This window comes from Mastigoproctus giganteus, chromosome 6 (assembly GCF_048544385.1).
Source record: "Mastigoproctus giganteus isolate SK-2022 chromosome 6, ASM4854438v1, whole genome shotgun sequence".
Lineage (NCBI taxonomy): Eukaryota > Metazoa > Arthropoda > Arachnida > Uropygi > Thelyphonidae > Mastigoproctus > Mastigoproctus giganteus.
The window spans coordinates 211214169-211234689 of record NC_143580.1 but is presented as its reverse complement, the minus strand read 5'-3'; positions in this window follow the sequence as shown (position 1 = coordinate 211234689).

The following is a 20521-nucleotide window of genomic DNA, read 5'->3' as shown; positions in this document are numbered from 1 at the left end:
AACTCTTTATTAACTGTTTGTCCCTCTGGAGCTGCACCCCTTTTGTACCTTTATAGGTTGAGAAGAATAAATAAATAAATAAATTCTTTATTGCTGATAAGTACAGAACATGTACTAGAGACAATAATACTCATCACGGCGACATGGCCAGGAGTTTTACATTATAATATTGAGATTAATTGGCAAAGCATTTTACCATTACATGGAAATTAGTTACACAAATTAAAAATGTAAAAATGAAATTATAATAATGAAAATATGAGGACTGAACGTCATATTGGAGGAAGTTATCCCAGTTCCACCGATGTAATCCACTCGAGAAGCATGTGACGGTATTTGTAGTCGGTAGCCATTTTTTGTAGGTCGACTCCAAGACGGAGCAGTGCCTGAATTTTGGGGAGTGCCTGGGCAGGTAGGAACCGACTACACAGTTTCAGCCGGTGGTATTTGAGGGTTAGTGTGGGCTCTGACATCAAGGATGGCGGAGGATTGTGCCACTGACAGAAATCCCAGATGTTTGGAGCGTTTATCACTCCTGTGTACATTTTTACTGAGGTCATTAAACGCCTGCTGTCAATTAACCTCGGAAGCCTGGGTACATTTAGCTGCTCAGCCATGTCAGTTGTTCTCAATTGAGGGGGTCGGCGATGCTTATTTGTGGCCCATTTCAAGAAGGTATGTTCCATTGGGTTGGCTGCTGTTTTATTTCGGGATCATGTCCGTAAACCCACTTTTCATCTTCAGGTGTGATACGTTTCAAAAATGTTTCGTCATTAGTCGCACGTTCAAACTCATCGGAAGCGACTTCTGCCAGCGTTCACACTGTTTCTTTGTTAACAAGTGTGGCACGGGCTTTGCAAAAGCGTGCCTCATTTTCAAAGTTTGCGTTAAAATGGAACGACACGATCCAACGGAGATACAAGTTGCTTCAGTGATTCCACGAGCAGTTTATCTTTAATCGTTTCGTACCAAATTTCGCACTTGAGAAACGATTTCATCATTTGTCGAAACTGAGGGCTATCCAAATCGAGGATCACAGACCTCAGCCTTCTTTGAAACGACGGTACCAGTCGCAAGTTTTCCAATTTTAATAATGAGCATAATCGGGATACTTTTTGAACAGACCTCGTATTGTCTGCAGGACCAGGTCAGAACGACAGGTTACAAATTGATCATAACTGATTTACGTTAAATGTTCAATTGGGCTGATTTTCGGGGAGAGTTGGTTGATTGGACAAGAGAAGAGGATGACGTTTTCCAAATGTTCCACGGCCGTGTCCGTACATTCCTAGTCCAGTGGCCCTAAAACATACACGAAACTATAATCATCAATTTTAACTTCATCCCATTCTTTCTAAAGGATTAAACGGTTTATTCCCTGTTTTGAAGAAACGCAATATTACGCAGAGAGAGAGAGAGAGATCATGAATTGTACATTCGTGGTTTCTGTAGGTTTCGAATGCATAAAGTCCCAATATTATGTGACGGTAGATTTTCTTTCTCAGACAAACTGGGGCAACATTTTTCTCAAACATCCTATTATTTAATCATACGCGATTGAATCGTTGCGTTTTCAAATTCAAATTTATGGAGCAGAAATAAACGAAACAAAAATCGTTGTGGTGTCATGTTCACATAAATGGCTTTATATAGAGTGATTCAACAGTCTCGTGACTAACTTCGGGAGTCTGTTGAGGAGTCAGAGCAATAATGAAAAATATGAGACGGATTCTAAAACGCCTTCTTCCTAAGTTAAATATTCTTGGAATTTTACATGTAATACACAACGGGCTGACCGTTGGTATGTATTCTCAAGCAACTTGAGAATACACTTTCGTTCCTATTGGAAGCCATTCCACTTATTGAGCGACTGGAAAATGAGGTACTAGTACGATGGCAGACATCACATTTTGAGGTAGCTGAAGGCGTGGCTAAATTAAAATTTTCTGTAATGGCAGTGCTCGAAAATATTATCAAATCGTCCAGTTGTTAATATTTTCCGACAATGGCAACCGCAACGCTAATTTGGCAACAAAAACAAAGATTAAATATATTTTCTATCAAAAATGCTTATTGCTTCCTCAACACACTCCCGAAATTTGACAGATGATGTCTAAATAACACCTTCGCTATTTGTAAAGAGCAATTACTCCAAGCAGCAGCTAATAGTTTGCTGTCATTAGCAGTTCATTTTGAGCTAGTTAAAAGGCTATCTGCAGAAATATTTAGTTAAGCCATTCGACCTGCCCGGATGTTTATTTCAAATTTATTACCGAGTTTTTTTAAAAGAAAAGATCAAGAAAGATACTACATTTTATTACATTATACTTTATGTTAAATATTCATTTTCAGGTGTCTACTGGTTTTAGGGAACTATAAAGATGCCTGCAAGATGTTTAGCCCTTCAAATTAAGCAGCAAACGTATTAACACATAGAATGCAATTAGGGTGATCCCCGCATATCCTTAGGAAGTGAGCAGACCAGTTAAGTCACGCAAACCAGAAATCAATCAGAGAAAGTTTTTCCACTTTAGACTCTCTGGGCAGACAAATAAAATCTGTCCCTACTTATGCTGAGTATAGTGTAGTGGCAGGTCCGCACTCATGATCAAAAAACATACTTTTTTTTCCTTATAGGAGAAAGAAAAAAAAATGTGAGCAAGGGATGCATTTACATTCCTAAGACTACTTAGTGGGCTGCTCACGTACAGAAGTGGTTCGTTAAGTTTCCTACAGGACAGCGCAGACAATAAAAGGAGCCCCTTCAAGAAATTGAACTCCCGCTTACCAAAAACACCATTTTTATTGTGACATGTTCAAGTTACTGCACTTCTGAAATTCTAAGATATTCTCAGTTTCGTAAATATAATTATATTTACAATTCATTAATCAATTATTACAGGTAAGTGTTAAGATATAATTACAACTAGCAGAGGAACTATTAAATATATTCAAATATCCACTTCCCACTTCGTGAGGAGAGGAAACTGTTCAATAACGGCTAAGATGTGAATTCATGTAGAAAATAGTAAAAATGTTCCATTTCATTTTTATTACTCTAAGCTGGAAGTTTATTAAAGAAAGAACGAAATGGCATCTCTCATAAAGCTACTTTATGAAACAGCTGTTCTACAAAAATGAAGTCGCTTAATAACTTCGCAACTGGCCGGTAATCGAAAGTTTACTTATCAAAGAATTGAAGCCATGATAAAAATAAAAATGGATTTTTCTCAGACTTATAACCGTAAAAATGACAAAAGAATTTTCATTATTTTAAAGCAACAGATAAAGGTAAAATGGACGTGTTTAAAATCATTCTTTAACTGATCTGAATACTGAACTCATTCTCTGATAAACACCATGTGTTAATGCCGACACTACTCACGTGATGGGTTATACTGATGCTGACGACACAACTGTCAACTTCCGCAGAGCTGAAAGAACAGCTGTGATAGTTTGACGTCGTTCAAGTTCATGCTCGGAATGTTTTTTCTGTGAATGGCCAGGAGACAGCAGCGGTGCATGCAACAGATGTTCTAAGTTCAGAGAGGAAGGTGAACGCGAAGAACTGATGACTGTAGAAGAAAGAAACTTCGGAATGCTGCTATGTGTTCTACATAAAAGTATATGCGAGTAATGACTGTTGTGTGCAGTCATATCCTCCGCCTTTAATTATTATCTGCATACCCTCGCTTCATGTACCACAATTGTTATTAAAAAGAAGAAGATAATTATAAATCGCTGAGCAGTTATACACAACAAATTGCATTCTCCCAAAATGATAATCAATTATGATAACAAAAATTCTTTTCAATAAGTAGGTCTTAACGGCCATCACAAATGCACAAACGTTTGCAGAAGTCGCAGTATCTTTCGAGAGATCACCAAAGAAGTCCCTTCAGAAACGATCCTCTGTAAGGACCCATCCTTACAAATATTATTAATAGTGGCTTTGTTAAGTATTGGAAATTATTTGTATTTTTAAACAGTCAGCCTTCAGCAAAAATACCGGGTTTTTAGAAAACAATAGACTGAAAATTGTAGTTCAGACACTCCCAGCCTTAATTATAAATCTTGTTCGGCCAAAAATCTTTAAGTAAGTCTTTGATTGAAATAGCAATGGGTGGGAAACGGTTTCGAACCAGCGGAACAATGCATTCACTGATCTGGAAAAAATTCATAGTGAAAGTATTCTGAGGGAAGGCAGAACCCCACCCTTAATCAAACAATAGACCGCTACGAAACCCATTTGGGGAAAGAGACAGCACACGATAGTGGAGGATATTCAAAAATGGGAGTAAGTACTTAAAAATTTCATGGGGGATTAAAGGCATGTGAGGTCACAAGAAGACCCGGAACTTCCGGCCATCCTTCTAGAAGGATCGCGAAAATTCTGGATGTCGGAAGTTCAGGCAACAAAGGACAATAGGAATGAAATGAGCGAATGAGATAGGAGATGAGAGGAGCGAAGTAGCGAATTAGATAGGAGATGAGAGGAGCGAAGTAGCGAATGATTGGTTAGAAATGAGAGGTCCTAATCATGTCCATTATTAGCAGTATGTGTCTGACTAGTATTCCCATGTATTTAAAAAAAAAACTCTAGAGAGAGGATAACAAATACAGAAAGAGCAAATTGTAACAGATTTATATATAATAAGAGACATGTACATAAAAATGAGTAATTACGATAAGGGAAGGGGTTTCATAGAGGTAGTAAAATACCCTGATTAACGGAAAGTAAGATAACAGTTTTGGAGGGGAGTAATTAAGGGAGATTATATAGAGAATGTTATATAAATATATATGATGTCTAAAATGTGGTAGAATGACAAGTCAGAAGTAAAGTTATTAGCATAAACTTAGGCAATGAGATGAATATTGATTTAAAGGATGAATGCGAATGTATTAAGATAAAAATCTAAATAAGAGAGATTTATCATAAATATTGCTAACAGAGGAATAGCCTTATAAAGGAAGAGTGGAAGATAAGTCTGACCTATTAGAATATAAGGGTGATTTACTTAGAGAATATTTGTATTAAGTAAATTATGGAAGTATTATTATCCATGTGATGTAGTGAAGGACAATGTAAAAGAGTATAGTTTAACCTAGCCAAACATTTCATATTTGTACGGTGAAGATAATATTATCAACTGTTATATGTACTTAATTATTCACCAATTTGTTTCATGTAAATAATTTAATAAACAAATTGTATATAATGCATATGAGTTGTGTCAGTCATTTTGAACACAGAGCCTAGAGTCCGGGTGAGGAATATAACCACTGGAAATCCACCCGAAATCTAGAATCTTCTGAGAGATTAACAAGTCAGGTGTTAATGTGGAAGGGGGAGAATTGGGGGGGGGGAAATAAATATAATACAAAAATAACAAAGAGGGTAAAATAAATAACATTTACATCCCCCCCCCACACACACACACCTCAGAGTTCCTGATGCCACAGTGCACAGGCATTTAAATAACAGATCCTTGCTTAATATCATTTCGACCAGAATTTCCTTGAAGGATCTCCGGTCTTACAGAAAGAAAATTAAATTAAATTTAAAATATGTCGATTCAATAATAACAACAGTAATAATAATTCAAAGATTTTTGTAAGATTACATATTTTTCAGTTGAATAAGTTATTCAACTTTTCCTTGAATCTTCTCTCTCTCTTTTTATTGTTTTTGTTTTTACTTGGGCAAGGGACTTCGGTTCATGGGGTTACCATCAGCATCTTCCTTCAGGTGTTTTCTAAAGGCTAAAGACACTCGTGACCTTAACTGCAACAAAACCGCATACCATTCAATAGTTTAGAGTAAGTATTTCACAAGCTAGTTAAGCTGAAGTCTCACTTGCAAATTATAACTAATCTTCCGACCTCAGTGCATCAAATAAAAACACCACTTCGTTCACATAGTGTAAAACCAAAACGCAGTCTTCATTATAATTTAAAATCGATTTTGAAAATAGATATAATTAAACTAGATAATGTATATTAGACTAAATTCAGATAGTCAAATTAGGCTAGATTAAACCACTAAAAAGGATTTACTAATTTACAGCACATGTGAGTGAACAAGAGCGTATCCCACCTTTGAGAAACTACTAATAGTTAAAACAGTCCCATTAGGGATATTTAACTCACCAATGGGGACCGAGAGTTCCTAGAATGTTTTTTTTTTTTTTTTTCCCTTTCAATAATTAGTATAACTCTTTCGTGGCAAGCCTTCAATTTTTATTTTTGGCGTAAAGTAACGTTTGGTACTGTCAGGCATTAAAATCCATGAGAGTGAAAGAGAGGCGAACTAGGTGTGAAATGGGACTTGTCATTTCCGGTTTTTTCTTTTCTTCTTTTTTTTTTTTTTTAATCCGGATGAAGTGACATTCTAATTCGAGAAATCCGGAATCCCGGGAATTTCTAAGGATACAGTTAAAATTATTTACAAATACATTATCTAAAATCATGAAAAAAAAAAAAGAAGCAGAAGATTAAAATCAACATTTTGATTAAAAGTCGTATACTTACAAAATTGACTTTTTATAGTCCTTGTGCAATAACTCAACTCTCAGTGGATGAATTTTCATGAAATTTTATATTTGGCTCTTTTATAAAGATTTATCGACCCTTCCTTAATTTTTATTAAAATCGGTCCCATAGAAATCTGACAATAAGTCTTTCTTTTTCTAGTGTTGTTTCCATGAGCTGTTTGGAGGAATGAATGGGTAATATGGAGGATGCGCAGAAACGAAATGTTCTCGGTATCCGCACAAAAGTTGTTGTTTCTTGCTCGTTTTTCATTATCAATTTACCAAATATATAAATTATGAATTATTACTATCTGCTTATTATACTAATCACAGCAAAAACGTTAAGTACGTGTTATATTTCAGTTGTTATTAAAATGCAAGAAGAAATAAGTAAATGCATTACGAAAGCGTTGGCAGTACTACGTTTATTTAATTTATTAAATCACAGAGCCTGAAAGTATTGATGTTGATTACAAAGTATAACAAACCGTGGGGTGATATTAAGTTGGGAAGGATGAATAGTGAAGTGAAAACAGTAACTTTCATATATTATTAGTTGTTAAATTGGAAATTAATTTCAGAGGATAATTAGTTACTTACTTTTCACTTCTATTAATCAAGAAAAAGAACAAATTGAATTTGAGGTTGTCACCGATATTCTCTCAGATATGCCAGATATGTACTTGCTACCTGGGAGTCTAAAACGCTGATGGAACTGATATTCGGGTGACATTCAAGTCAAGTGGACCCAATTTCGGCGAAGTCCGGACGGTCTGTGACAACCAAATCCTCTGCTTGCACCTTCACGATGGTGGAACTGTTAGTAATCCTGGGTATAACCTCCATGCACAAGTACTGTACATGGTGGGTGACCACCCAGGTGTGAACCAACGTAAGCAGGGGTCGAGGTGTGGCGCCCACACCACATGGAGGAATGTCGCCCCTCTATGTTACCAGGGAGTACTAGGTGGTACATGACTCATCAACCGGGGCAATACCACCACTTTGCTTATTGGAAGCTTGAAGTGGTGGAACCCATGTTTAGTCTCTAGAGCTAAGTTCCGGTCAACCCTTCCCTATCTCTTCCATCATGCAGTATGATTGATGACTTTTGAGGTTATGTTGAACATCGTGGCGAGATCCAATATTCCTTACATTTCGAGGGTACAGCTCTAAAACGGTGTTCGCCGGCCGCTAGTACACCGGACCGAACCTATTGGTAACTCTCTAGGAAGCTTCCGGATCAGCTAGTGTATAATCTTGCTACCTCTACTCTGGCAGATAGTGACTGGAGGGAGTCCGAGTAGTGTGTATGCGGGGAACATTGTCGAGGCCACGTTATGTCAAGGATCTGGGTATATTCTTACCATGTCTACGCCATATCCAAAAATTTCATTACTTCATACAGCATGTCCCACCCACTTTTTCTTACTATTGAATACACCATGAATTGTCAAACTAATAGAGCAAGCTTATCTGCGAAAAGATCTAAACCTCCCAATCACTTCCAAATTCATTTCACAAATATACGTGGTCTCAATTCTAATCTTAACGATGTCCATTTCCACTTGCAGTCTGCCAAACCCCATGAACTTTTTCTGACAGAATCTCAGTTATCGGGTGATTCAACTACTGCTCATCTCAGATGCCCAAATTATTCGTTGTATGATTACTTTCGCCTCAAAGGTGGTACTTGTGCTTATGTCCGTTCCGATATTCCCTGTTAGAGACTTGTCAATTTGGAATCTCCTCTTTTCGATCTTCTTCTCTGGCTTAAAATCTCTCTCTACCTCATTGTGTCAAATTCATCTGTTGTCTCTACTGTTCTCCAAACTCCACTAATCACTTGGAACTCTTTGACTTCCTCTCTTTGCAACTTGACTTTCTCCAGTACAACTTTCCTAACAGTGAGGTAATTTTCCTTGGTGATTTTAATGTTCACAACTCCAGCTGGCTTCCGTTTTCTAGTCACACCGACCCAGCTGGTCGAGACACTGAGGCTTTTGCAATTACTAATGACCTCACACAGATTGTTCATTTACCTAGAAGAATACCGGACAATCCTAATCATACAGCCAATACGCTTGATCTTTTTCTCACAAACAACCCTTCCAAGTACACGGTCGAAGCGAGAGGTCCTTTAGGCACTTCAGATCACAACTTGGTGATTGTCTCTTCTCCAATGGGACCTTTATCTCATGGCTATTTTACCTCGTGTTGTTTGGCATTACAAGAATGCAAAATGGGATGACCTGCGAGACCTTTTCTTCTTTTCCTTGGTCGGATTACTGTTTCAAAACTTCTGATATCAATGTTTGCTCAGATCGTTTCAGTGAATTTATTCTTGCAGGAATGGACTCCTTTATCCCACACTCCACTTTAAAATCTCGTCCTTTATCTAAACCTTAGTTTTCCAATAAATGTGCTACGGCTGTTCAAGAGAAGAATGTCGCATATCGTAATTGGCTTGTTTCTAATGCTTCAGTTTCATTTTCTACCTACACCAAAGCTCGCAACAATTGTAAAGCAGTTATTAGTCAGTCCAAACTAGAGTTCGAACAGGCTAAGAGTAGAAAACTTGCTTCTTGCCCTAATGGTAGCCGAGCATTCTGGTCTCTTGCCAAACCAGATGGTTCTGTTGTCACTTCAGCCAAGGATAAAGCTGACCTGCTAGCATCCCATTTTTTTTCCAACTCATGTATTAATCTTGGTAAAACACCTCCCACCATCCCTAACACGCTCCATTCAATGCCTCCTGTGGTCTTCTGTCAAAAGGATGTCAGAAGGATTTTGACGAATTTTGAAGCTAAGAAAGCTCCAGGTCCCAATGGTATTTCTCAACTCGTTCTCAAAACCTGTGCTCCTGAACTTACTCATATTCTTTGCCGCATTTTTTCACTTTCTTATTCCAAAGGTGTTTTTCCTTCTGCTTGGAAATTTGCTCATATCCAGCCAGTTCCTAAAAAGGGTGACAAATCCCTCCCATCCAATTATCGTGTCATTGCAATTACTTCTACTCTTTCTAAAGTAAAGGAGAAATCAATTAACATCCAACTCTTAAACTATCTAGAAACCTTCAACGATCGCCAGTATGGATTCCGTCAGTGTCGATCCACTGGTGATATTCTGGCTTATGCTACCCATTTATGGACTAATTCGATGGAAAGGTTCGGTGATTTTTTTTTTTTTTTTTTTTTTTTTATAAGAGCATTAGCAACTAAGGCCATATTGCTCCTAGAAATGCGGTGGCCATTCCCTGACCTTTCCGCATCTTCTGTATTTGGTGGTGACGGGCTCGAACCCCGGTCTAATCAAGAAGCGTCTGCTACGCACTGCTGCTCCTTCCCACCTGGCTAAGGAGGCGCCAGGTTCGGTGAAACACAAGTAGTTGCTCTTGACATCTCAAAGGTTTTCGATCGTGTTTGGCATAAAGGTCTTCTAAACAAGCTTCTATCTTATGGTTTGCCAACTGTTTTTATTAATTGGTTATCCAGTTTTCTCTCTGATCGCTCACTGAGGGTGATGGTAGATGGCTCTCTGTCTTCTAACTTCTCTACTAATGCCGGTGTCCCGCAAGGTTCAGTTCTTTCCCCCACTCTTTTCCTCTTGTATATTAATGACCTTCTTCCATTGACTGAAATCCTATCCATAGTTTTGCCGATGATAGCACATTGCATTCCACTTTCCATTTTGAGAAACCTTGCCCTGCTCAATCAGCTTCAACTTCTCGAAAATCTGCTTCCAATTCCTTAAATTCCGATCTTCAGGTAATTCTCCAGTGGGGCAAAGATAACTTAGTTGATTTCAACCCTTCTAAAACTCAGTCTTGTCTTATATCTCGCAAAAAGGATTCTTCTGCTCCTATGCTTATCTTTAGTGACACTCCGATTTCTAGGCAATGATATATCTCTTTTGGGGATTACTCTGACTTCTAAGCTCTCTTGGCACAAGCACATTACAAATATTGCTTCCTCTGCATCTAAAAAACTTGGTTTTCTCTTTCGCTGTCGTCGTTACTTTTCTTCCAAACAGCTGCTCACTCTGTATAAATCGCAAATCCGCCCAGCCATGAAATATTGTTCCCACATCTGGGGTGGTGCCCCCAGAACCTCTCTCAGGCTTCTTGATTCCATTCAGAAGAGGGCAGTTAGGTTAATTAATGATTCATCTCTAACAGAGTCTCTCCACTCGCTTTCTCATAGACGTACTGTTTCTGTTGCATGCCTCTTCTACAGATACTTCCATGGGCACTGTTCTTCTGAATTGGCTTCTATAATTCCCGCTCTCTCTTTCAAAACAGTCCGAACACGTGCCGCCAACATCCATTTACTGTCCAACTTCAAACTCACAGAACCAACTTTTCATCTTCCTCGTTTATTCATTCAACTGCCGTTTTCTGGAACAACCTTCCTTCATACATATTTCCTGGAAATTACAGTCTACAGAAGTTCAAGTCCAATGTCAACAAATATCTTCATTCGGCTTCTCAACCTCCAACCCAAGCACGGTACTAAGTACTATAGGTTCCAATACCTCTCGTGTTTGGGGTTTACATAAAAAAAAAAAAAAAAAAAAAAAAAAAATTTTAAAAATGAAAATCTAAGGAGCCTCAAATGTAGCGCACTGCTTACATTAACTGTCTTGTGAAATGTAGCTTATGCATTACTAGTGGTTATGGTATATAAACTATAAAACACAATAATACAATATAATTTTATTAATGTTCGTATTAGAAGTTTTTATTTTATAGGAGTTGATATATCACAACACAGTTTATTTATTTTTTGTATCGGCGTATGGATTTGATCGGACGATATGCATATCGGTGATAAGCTACCTCTGTCCCTATTAGAAGTTTTTATTTTATAGGAGTTGATATATCACAACACAGTTTATTTATTTTTTGTATCGGCGTATGGATTTGATCGGACGATATGCATATCGGTGATAAGCTACCTCTGTCCCTATTAAAAAAAAGTAATAGTCAGAGACTATGAAAATAAAAACATAAAATGAGAAAGTGCGCTAAGCAAATGACAAAAATGTCAAGTTACTCATTTTTAATTACAATTCATTCATTCATTTATAATAGTTTTTCAGAAAAAAGAACATGTCCACATCATGATCACTCAAATATGTACATCGTTTCGCTATGAATATATTAACGACAGAGAAGACTGTTTTCCGCCTTCCTTTCGAGGGCATCAAACAGGAGGTTTCGATTACATCGGTCAACAAAATGAAACTTTTTTTTTTTTCCATCAAAGATATAAATACAACTTCGTTAAACCAGTTTTGCGCGCTGATTTCAAATATGTGCTCGGAAAAACTACACGTGCAATAAACAGCACGTGTAGTCACCACTGTTGATAATATCAGTACAAGTCAAAAACGATTTCATTACAAAACACATCACACTGTTTACTATTAAATTTTTATCAGTTTTAGTTTAAACCTAATACACTTTATACGCATAGTACAGGGCTTTCCAATAGTAACGCTCGATTTTTGTAACGCAATAAAACAAATTGTGAGAGTGATAGTGATCTATTTTTATTTTTATTATGAAGTATATGTGTTAACATTATGTTTTAAAAATTATATCAGATAAATGTCCGCCGCGGCTTTGTCTGGTTTGGTTAATCCTGGATACCCAATTGGTGATGACGTTATCGCATAAAAGTGGCTCAATTTCAGCAATAACGCGCCTAGTGTTGGCCTTTAAGGCGGCAACCGTCCGTGGTTTGTTAGCATAGACTTTGGATTTTAGAAAGCCCCAGAGAAAAAAATCCAGTGGCGTTAGGTCGCAGGATCTGGGCGGCCAATTAACGTCACCATTTCGCGATATAACGGAACCTTCAAATTTCTCATGCAATAGTGTTACTGTATCACGTGCCGTATGGCACGTAGCACCGTCTTGCTGAAACCAAATGTTTGTTAGATCGATTCCATCCACTGCAGGCCAAAAAAAATCTCTTATCATAGCCCTGTATCGCTCACCGTTGACCGTAAGTGCCACTTCTTCTTCGTTTTCGAAAAAATACGGACCGATTATTCCGCCGGAACAAAGTGTACACCATACCGTAACTTTTTCGGAATGTAGTGGGACCTCATGAATCTCCCGTGGGTTTTCGTCGCTCCAAATTCGGCAATTTTGCTTGTTAACAAAGCCACTTAACCAGAAATGAGCCTCGTCACTAAACATTATTTTTCGCCCAAAATCAGGATCGACCTCCAACTGCTCTAGCGCCCAATCAGCGAATGCACGCCGCTGCGCATGATCGTTGGGCTTTAGTTGTTGGGTTAATTGCACTTTATAAGGGTGAAGCCCTAAGTCCTTATGCAGGATTCGCCAAGTTGTCGTCGAAGACAGGCCAAGTTCTTGAGCCCGACGCGGAATGGACTGTTGCGGATTCTCACGCACACTTTCCCGGACTGCAGCAATATTTTCAACGGATCTTGCGTTTCGCTGACGTACAGGCACTTTCAGATTTGCCACAGACCCAGTTGCTTCGAATTTGTTTATTAAACGGCGAATTGTGGATTCTGAAGGACGTTCGTCGACACCATAAACTGCACGGAGTGCACGAAACGTTTGACGAATTGAACATTGGTTTTGATAATAATTTTTTACAATTTCGACTCGTTGCTCAGTCGTGTAACGCTCCATAATAAAATGCAGAGACTAACTGAATACGGCTACCAAAGATACCACCTGTGTGACTGTCGACTTCGTCATGCGCTGTTGCCAAACATCGAGCGTTACTATTGGAAAACCCTTTATAAAGTATATTAGGTACACTTTATTTATTAATTTTTGATACACTTTGTCCGAAATGTTGCGGTATGATATCGAGCAGACTACTACGGATATCGTACCGCTTATCCTACCTTCCTTTTTCCTTTTTTCTCTTGCCAAATCTATTATCTTTGACTGAAGTTTAATATTTTCAACTTTCGAAGTATGTTGTTGTTGGGATTAAGACCATATTGGGCCGATTTGCACGCCGTGCGGGCTGAAAACCCAGAAAATTCAGAGGAAACGCCACTCCACCCCAATCCCTGAGACCAACCGACCACACTCCAGGCCTAAGAGCACCTAAGAAATTCCTCCAGTCACAGACAGGAGTTAAACGCAGACCCCACACCCCAAAGAAGTGACAAGAAACGAAACAATCACTACGTCAAGGAGGACTCGAAGTATGAATATTATATTCTCACTATGGTTGGGCACAAGAGCTAACGAAAGAGTTTCTTTTCTATTATTATAATTTCAATAATATCTCAATGCTCCTTTTCTAATATAAAGATGTAATGGTTCTTTACCAGTTAATATATCTGCAGAGCCTCATTAAATGCAGTTTTTCAAGCTTTGATAATAGCCAACAAACCAAATCTCAAAAGAATTTTGAGATTTGATTTGTTGAGATTTTTCAATTGATATCAAAATTCTACTAATACTACACATCCATCCTACCAACATACATTCGTTCCAGAAACCTTGGTAGCGATTTTCTATTGACTTAATGTCTTGATGGAATAGTTCCCCCTGTTCTTCCCTCGCCGTGCCAAGGTTTTCGGGGAAGAAGTCTAAATGCAAATGCAAGAAATTAAGTTTCAGTGACTTACGACATCACATTTCTTTATATGCATCGAGCTGCTTTTAGAACCTCATCTCTGTATGCAGGCAACATGTGGTAACCAAAAAATGTTTCCACAAAGACATATGTAAGTCTGCCATGTTTTAGTTCTAATATATCAAGGCATTTTTCAAAGGCTTCCTTCTGCAGAAGCTCTCTGATTTGAGGTTCCACAAAGATTCCTTTTTTCACTTTCGCGCCACCGATCTCTCACAAATGAAATCCTCTCGAATTCATCTTACCTGTCGCTTTCACAAAACTCTTCATTAAGTGGATATTTTGTGAACCCTCCTTCCATGCCCATTAACGAACCAATGAATTTGAGGTAACCGCAGATATTGCATTGATAAATGCATATTAAATTGCTCCTTGTAGTGTCTGGGCAATGGGGATGGATGGCTTTAAGTTCCCATAATGCAAAAAAAACAGCTTTCAAAACTTCGCTGTGAGGAGTCGATGAAGAAGCGCCATCCAGATGTAATGTGTACTAGACAATTCCCTAAAAACTCCATTGATATCATGGCATGAGCATAGGACCGTTTACAGTAAAGAACGTTGCCAAAGCTTGGTTTCTTTTTCGATAGTTAAGACACTTTGACGTTATTCTTAACGAAGTTTTTCTGCTTTAGTTGAGGTGAGAAGTTCAGCTTTATCTTTGGAGAGGGCTAGATCTAATGAGGTCATTCAACCCATCTTTGGTAAGCAGCTCTGACTCCGATATCTCTTCGTTGGGTATGTACTCACGATCCGCTGAAGTTTTCAGGTCTCCCCCACTTGCACCTTCATCACAGTCCATTTCATATTCTACAGAATCATGCTGTAGAGGTACTGGAATGGGCATAATTCCAGTACCATTCGAACAAGTTCAAATAACATGTGGTGCCCACGCCTTATTCTGGCCACCTGTAGCACAGCCAAAGCAAAATTAATAAATTTTCCGAACATCTGTCGTGATTTAGTATTAGTATTACAATGGCTAAGTAATGGCTAAGAAGCTGACTTTTTCTCCGACTTCGAAAAAATATACATACATATATCATTCATACATTTCCTGTCTCCAGAAAGTGCCTATCCAACTTCGTTTTGAACTTTACCAAACTGTCAACCTCGACCATGGTGACAGGCAATTCATCTAATGATCTATATGCTGCCCGAATGTAAAAACTTCATGAGATCCAGCTTTCTGAAGCCACGGGCTTTTTCTGGACTGGAAAATAAAAAAATAATAAAAAAAAAACCAACTCTTTTAACTAAGTAGATAAGAAAACACAAATTACATGCTTCCCTCCTCACACAGGTAAGTATCCAGTTAATCTTTCAATTTATTCAAACTCTCAGCCTCAACCACCTGCGAAGGGAACTTGTTCCAGCTATCAACGACTCGCTGGCTAAAAGAAAACTTCTTACAACCTAATCTAAACCTCAACCCCTGTAATTTGAATTTATGATCCCCAGTTCTGGGATTCTTTAGAACAGTGAGATTCTACCTTCATTCATCTTACTAATCCCTCTCAGAGCCTAGTAAACCTCAATCAGGTCACCTCTGAGGTGCCAGGTTGCCAAGCTCTGTAGCCCACATAATCGAAGTCTTTCCTCATATGGTTGCCCTTTTCCGATCTCACCATTCGAGTTTCCCGTCTTTGGACCCTTTCAAGAAGCTCAATGTCCTTTTCCAGATGAGGTCTCCATACATGAACAGAGTATTCCAAATATGGTCTTCCTTATAAAGTGGGATTATGACCTCCCTATCTCTACAGGATAGCGTTCGATAAATTATCGATGGGTCACCATGGGCTTTCCTGGCTGCCTGTTTATGCTATTCAGAAAACTTCATATCTGCCCATATTGTAACTCCCAGATCCATTTCCTCCTCCACTGTTTTTAATTCAACCGCACCAAATATATAATTTATTTGTCGGTTGCTATTCCCCAAGTATTAGACTAAGTGTAGGACAAATATTTATGTCCCCTTATTCTTCTCTTTTCTGCTAGTGAAAATACACCTATCCTCATTCAATTTACTGATTCCCTTCAGGGCCATATACACATCTATCAGATCCCCCCTCCCATTTTCTTAAGTTGCTTAGTTGCCAAGCTTTGCAGCCTGCACTTTCTAAGTCGTTCTTCATATGAACATCGACTAGCACCCCTTCCTTATTAATCTGGTAGTCCTCTGAACCCTTTTTAGAAGTTGTCTTTCTTGAAGTGTGGCCTCCAAGACCTGAACACAATATTCTAAATGCAGTCTCACCATCGTCTTATACAAAAGGTATAATGACATCATTTTCCCTATTTTCGAAAGTTTTATACTGTATTTATATATCATAGACAAATTGTCTATGATATATAAATACAGTATAAAACTTTGTCTATGACAAAGTTTTATACTGTATGTCTTTGTCTTTGTCTAAAACAATTTGTCTATGATATTTTGTCTAAGACAAAACACCATGTGCCTTCCTGTTCACAAGCCTCTAAGAAGGTACATTTAGTTGGAAAAGCAGCTGCATTTAATTTTAAGACAAAGCAGAATTTGTTGGGGCGATTTGATTTTTATACTTTCAAGGCATAATGATGAATGTCTTCCAGTTATCATCATGCCTCGAATCTTACCTGAAACAACATAATTAAATTATGAAATAAAAAGGATATAAATATTAGGTTGGCTGAACAGGTATGCGAGTAATCACTCATCATGTTCATGTAATCGGTCTCATCATGAAAATTAAACATGCTAGAGGAACACCGAAAACAGATTTGGAATAAGCGTCCAAAGATCTAACTATTACACCATCTGGTTTTTTTTATGAAAAATATTTGTTGACCTGCGTTATCCGTGCTTAATACCATATTTTGTACATAGCTATAAAGGATGTCATAAAATGTGAGCCGCACTTTCAGGACCTGAAAACAAACAACAAAGTTTATATAGTATAAACATATTCACGAAATCGATTTGTTACCGAATTACAGACTATTTTGCGATCCACCTTACATTTAATTTAAGATAATGAAACCAGAAGTGCGCGCCTTCATAACATTCGAAAGCTTTTTCGCTAGCACAGATCACAAGAAACGTCAAACAGAAATATAAAAGGTGTTCCTTATATGGTAAATAAGTCAGTAGGTTACTGAAAGGCAAATATACCACCCGATTTTTTGCTGTACAGTTAATTAAGTCTTCCCTCAGACTAGTGCGATATGATTGAACACTGCACTAATGAAAGTAACGTCAAAGAAAATAGAAAAGCTAGAGTAGCTGGTTTCTCTTATGGCGTGCTGTTAGTATAAATGTATTTTATACATCAACAGTGTTGTTGTATTGTTACAAAACCATCTGGTACAAGATGTTGACCGAGGGAGGGTGGGAGTTTAAAAAGTGCAGGTCACGTAGTCGCCACAGAAAGTATACGGCAAGATCTCCAATAATTAGCCTATTTTCCTTGACTGGCAGCCACAGCGGTGCCAGACATCAATGACTGCAGTCTCCTAAGTAGAGTGGACAAATAAAAAGTTGCTAAAGTTAAAGGCCACGTTCAATGAAAGTAATAATTACTTTGTTTATAGGCCAGAGCTCAATCATCGTCATCATCTAATGCATACCATTAATCTATAGACGGCTTTTGATTTTCATTATCATTTATTTACATTTATGAATTTTCGATACCCGGCACAGTACAGATCGTGGTTTGAATGAGAAGTTCGTGAGCTGGAAGACTCTCTCTCTCTTTCTTTCTGTAACTAACTTCCCATTTAAGAGAACCATTTAGCTAAGTCGGAACATCTTGACCCACGTATATAACCCGCCTGTGCCTCTTTCAAGCTTCGCTCATTGCTAGTTTAGTTCATCCCACAAATCAGTATGTAGTGGAGTTTTTTTTTTCTTTCTTTCTTTTTTTTTTTTTTTTTTTTTTGTGTGTGTGTGTGTGTTTCCTCTCCCGAAGAATTCCGGATTTCCTCCCCACATAAAGAGGCACGGCTAACTGAAAACGCACACACATGAATAGGCATCGAAACAATACTAGTTAGCAACTGGCTCTTCGATGTTGATGTATCTTTAAATTAACCTCATGCACCGTCTGTAAATATTGGCATTTGCACACATTGATTAATTAATGTAAAGATAAAAAGTGCTGATACAAATGATAAACTTTAAATATGAACTAGCCTTGTTTGGAGGAGGGGGGTAGAGCTTTCAAACCCAGTGCTCGGCTTCAGATTCCCATTCCTCCCTTGAAAACAACTCAAGAAAAGAAATATTATATAAACAATAAAATAATATGATGATTATAATCATTAATCATAATCTAATGATTATTAATGGATGAATTTCCCCTTTTTAATAGTTTAGCAGAAATACATTATATCAGTTGAAACTGAATTTTGCTATTTCTTATAACCAGGCAGGTCTGGGAAATTCTAATTAATGTTGTTTATTATTATTAATAATAATAATAAAATATTTTTAATAATAAAGTAAACACTACTTATAGAAATTTCTAATTCATTAAACAGTATTGCTAATCAGAATTAATTACATTTCGTCGAAAACAGAACAGTAATATATAATTGTATAATTAGCCTGGAATCAAATACCAAACTTTATTTAAAATTGAATTACAGTGCAATCAAATACGAAGGAATATTTATGATTAGAGAAATTGGTTTTATGATCGTATTGGGTTAGTAAAAATTCTATTTTGAATCTTTATTGTCAAATAAAAAAAGAAAGAATAAAAACATACCATAGTTTTCCTAGATTCAATAAAGCATGACATCAGGAACGATCTGTTTTGGAAATTATTAATTAGGCCACTTACGTCTTATAATTCTAGATACATAAGATATATAATTATGATTTTAATGAGGAAGTTATAAATCACAACTTAATCACCACTCATAAAAAGAAGTATAACATCAAGCTCACCCACGGTACCCCTGATATCACGTATACCTCTGATAAAATCTATGCGCTATCAGCAACAAAATTTTTATTGAATAGCTAAATTATCTTAGCGGAACTGTTACCTAAATTTCCATTTCTTTCGCTGATCGTGTGGGAGTAAAATTTTGCTCGCAGTACATAATTATAATAATTGAAACCTTTAGGAAGAATTAAACCCCTGATACTTACTTTCTTAGTTCTTTACAGCCTAAATGAAGTCGGTTTAAACACTCGCTAGCCTTCTGAACAGCTTTCTTTGAATTACGTTCGACTTTGGTAGAGGAAACTCCAATAGTGGACATAGTGCTTAGAAAAGACAGGAACAACTAATAGTGTGGACGTAGTGTTTTTTCAAGCGGTTCCTGTGGTTCCCTATAAATACGCGTTGAGTACTCTGTGATGTATGCAAAACATTGCAAGGCCGATCAGTGTGGGTTATGTGTGAGTAGTGTGTTGTTTGACTGGCCTCTTAGTTACTGGGAGGCTCGATCACCATGGAAGGAGCCTTTCAGCATCCGTCCACCGGCACGAGGAGTCGGGCCAGGAAAGTAAAAGGAACGCCTGACGGGCTCTGTCCCCACTTGCAAAACAAGACGGGACAGAGCCCGTCAGACGTTCTATCTCCTCTTGGAGAGAAGAGACAGAACAGAAGCCAAGTTAGAGGAACGGAGCGAATTGGACAGGAAAGATAAGAAAAGGGGAAAGAAGCGAGGGTAGGCACAGCTGAAGGCTACCCCCAGCAGAGGGCCAAACGGCCAGGTGATCCCACGCCTGTCAGTTGACCAGCGTCAGCAGAACCCCTTCGATGAGGACTCATCGAGGGTGGTTAAAATCACGCCTGGGGAGTGTCCCTGGCCAGAAAAAGAGCCCGAAAGCATCTAATCCCACGCCGAAGGCAGGAATCCCCTTGGTTTGTCCTCTGCAAAGAGAAGTGTCGGCGTCGGCAAGAATCTCTGGTGGAAGCTTTGTCAAGAGAAGTTGAGAATCACCCGGTGAAGTCTTCTAGGAGCAGCCGAGAACATGTTGGAGCATTTCAGGAGAAGATGACGTTACTGTGGATGGACAGGGAAAAATTAGAGGCGGATCTCGAGTGGCCACTTTGAAGAGTCATTACTGGGATTGGTATATCCTTATGGCTGACAAGTTATTTAATTTTTGGTGTGACTGGCAGTGGGGAAGCTAGTCGACAGAATGAGCTGCGGTAGTCATAGGTGTACCAGTTGGTGGTTGTGAGAGATTGCGGCGTCTGTTGAAGACCGCAGTGACATAGGTCGAGAATGCTTTGTAGGCTTCTTCTGATTCCAATACCCTAGCCTCTGGATGGATTGTCGGTGCATTGGTCATCCATCAGTCATAATTTATGATGTCCCACGGGATCTTTCAAAGGACGATATTGTGGA